General features: G+C 58.4%; 1 non-coding gene across 1 annotated transcript in view; it reads left to right on the forward strand.

Annotated features, from left to right (window-relative positions):
* Positions 1–1,537: 1,537 nt before the first annotated feature.
* Positions 1,538–2,500, forward strand: part of LOC145887891 (small subunit ribosomal RNA) — a 1,824-nt gene continuing 861 nt past the window's right edge. Inside the window, exon 1 of the ribosomal RNA XR_014399370.1 lies at positions 1,538–2,500. This exon is cut by the window's right edge and continues 861 nt beyond it. This is a non-coding gene — a ribosomal RNA (small subunit ribosomal RNA).

A 2,500-nucleotide genomic window follows, 5' to 3' on the forward strand; every position in this document is an offset into this window, starting at 1 on the left:
GTCGTTTTTTTGCCCGGCCATTTCGCTTGGCCTGTACATTTGCGCGGCCAGTAGTGTGGCCCTGTACATTTGCACGACCAGCGTCCAGGCCTCGCCGGCCGGCCGCGCGGATTCGCGTACTCGATGTTTGAAACGAGGCCCGCGCGCACTGCGAATGCGTGTGGCAGGCCTGCAGCAACAGGCCATCAGCCAACGACCGTTGTTTGGCACTTTGAAAAAATTTGGGACTCTGTCGTTTTTTTGCCCGGCCATTTCGCTGGCCCTATGCATTTGCGCGGCCAGTAGAGTGGCCCTGTACATTCTCACTCGCGCGAGCCAAAAAAGTGACAGAGTCCCAAATTTTTTCAAAGTGCCAAACGGCGGTCGTTGGCTGATGGCCTGTTGCTGCAGGCCTGCCACACGCATTCGCAGTGCGCGCGCACCTTGTTTCAAACATCGAGTACGCGAATCCGCGCGGCCGGCCGGCGAGGCCTGGACGCTGGCCGCGCAAATGTACAGGGCCACTCTACTGGCCGCCCAAATGTACAGGGCCAGCGAAATGGCCGGGCAAAAAAACGACAGAGTCCCAATTTCTTTCAAAGTGCCAAACAACGGTCGTTGGCTGATGGCCTGTGGCTGCAGGCCTGCCACACGCATTCGCAGCGCGCGCGCACCTTGTTTCAAACATCGAGTACACGAATCCGCGCGGCCGGCCGGCGAGCCCACAACCTAGGCCGCGCGAATGTACAGGGTCACTCTACTGGCCGCCCAAATGTACAGGGCCAGCGAAATGGCCGGGCAAAAAAACGACAGAGTCCCAATTTTTTACAAAGTGCCAATCAACGGTCGTTGGCTGATGGCCTGTTGCTGAAGGCCTGTCACACGCATTCGCAGTACGCGCGGGCCTCGTTTCAAACATCGGACGCGCGAAAACGCGCGGCCGCCCGGCGAGGCCTGGACCCTGGACGCGCGAACGTACAGGGACACGCCAATGAGGAAAAACGACGGATTTTCTCTGAAGAGTTGTGTGTCGTTGGCGTGTTGGCGTCGCACACCCGCGGCTCGCACTCGCCCAAGGTGGCCGCCTTGTAAACCAGCGCGCGCGGACGGACAGACAAACAAACAAACCTGCAGGAGACCCGAGCGAGTTTCGTGCGTCACGAGGAAGTGGGTGTCTCGCGGTGGACGCAGAACCGTTCCAGCCCTACTATGTGGGGCAACCCACACTGGATGGGTGAAACGCGCTCGCGTGCGTTTTCTACCGCCTGTAGGCGCGCGGCTCGCTGAGCAGATGTGCTGCTGCTCGTACGACGCCGGTCGCTTTCACGGGGTGTCCCATCGCAAGCGTTCGGTACAGTTGCCAGCCTCGCCGGTGAGCATACGCCGACCCGCTCTCGTTTTCGACTGCGGTCGGCGCTGCCGGCGTCGGTGACGGTTTTCCGAGTTCGCGCGGCGAACCAAGCAAAGAGTGTCGGTCGGTGGGTCGCGTCCTCGCGGGCGTCGGACCCGGTGCGTGAAAAGGCGGCGGCCTCGTGCCGCCCAGCCCAGCTCTCGTAGCTACCTGGTTGATCCTGCCAGTAGTCATATGCTTGTCTCAAAGATTAAGCCATGCAAGTCTAAGTACGCGCTCTCGTACAGTGAAACTGCGAATGGCTCATTAAATCAGTTATGGTTCATTTGATCGTACATCGTACGTGGATACCTGTACAAAATCTAGAGCTAATACATGCGGCAGGCGCCTGCCTCGCGGCGGGCGTGCATTTATCAGTCCAAAAACCGACCGGGCCGGCCTCGCGTCGCGCCCGACACGTGTTGGTGACTCTGGATAACTCAGCGGATCGCACGGTCTCGCACCGGCGACGGATCATTCAAGTGTCTGCCCTATCAACTTTCGTCGGTAGGGTATCGGCCTACCGAGGTTCTTACGGGTGACGGGGAATCAGGGTTCGATTCCGGAGAGGGAGCCTGAGAAACGGCTACCACATCCAAGGAAGGCAGCAGGCGCGCAAATTACCCATTCCCGACGCGGGGAGGTAGTGACGAAAAATAACAATACAGGACTCTAAACGAGGCCCTGTAATTGGAATGAGCACACTTTAAAACCTTTAACGAGTATCCATTGGAGGGCAAGTCTGGTGCCAGCAGCCGCGGTAATTCCAGCTCCAAAAGTGTATATTTAAGTTGTTGCGGTTAAAAAGCTCGTAGTTGGACGTTGGGCGCAGGCGGCCGGTCCGTCGCAAGGCGTGCACTGGCCGCACCTGGCCCTCTCCCCCGGCGCTCCGCCGGTGCCCTTGACTGAGTGTCGGCGGCGGCCGGGACGTTTACTTTGAAAAAATTAGAGTGTTCAAAGCAGGCGGCTCGCCTGAATAATGGTGCATGGAATAATGGAATAGGACCTCGGTTCTATTTTGTTGGTTTTCGGAGCGCGAGGTAATGATTAAGAGGGACGGACGGGGGCATTCGTACTGTGCCGTTAGAGGTGAAATTCTTGGATCGGCGCAAGACGAACGACTGCGAAAGC

Source organism: Ascidia mentula, chromosome 1 (assembly GCF_947561715.1).
Source record: "Ascidia mentula chromosome 1, kaAscMent1.1, whole genome shotgun sequence".
In the NCBI taxonomy this organism is placed as follows: domain Eukaryota; kingdom Metazoa; phylum Chordata; class Ascidiacea; order Phlebobranchia; family Ascidiidae; genus Ascidia; species Ascidia mentula.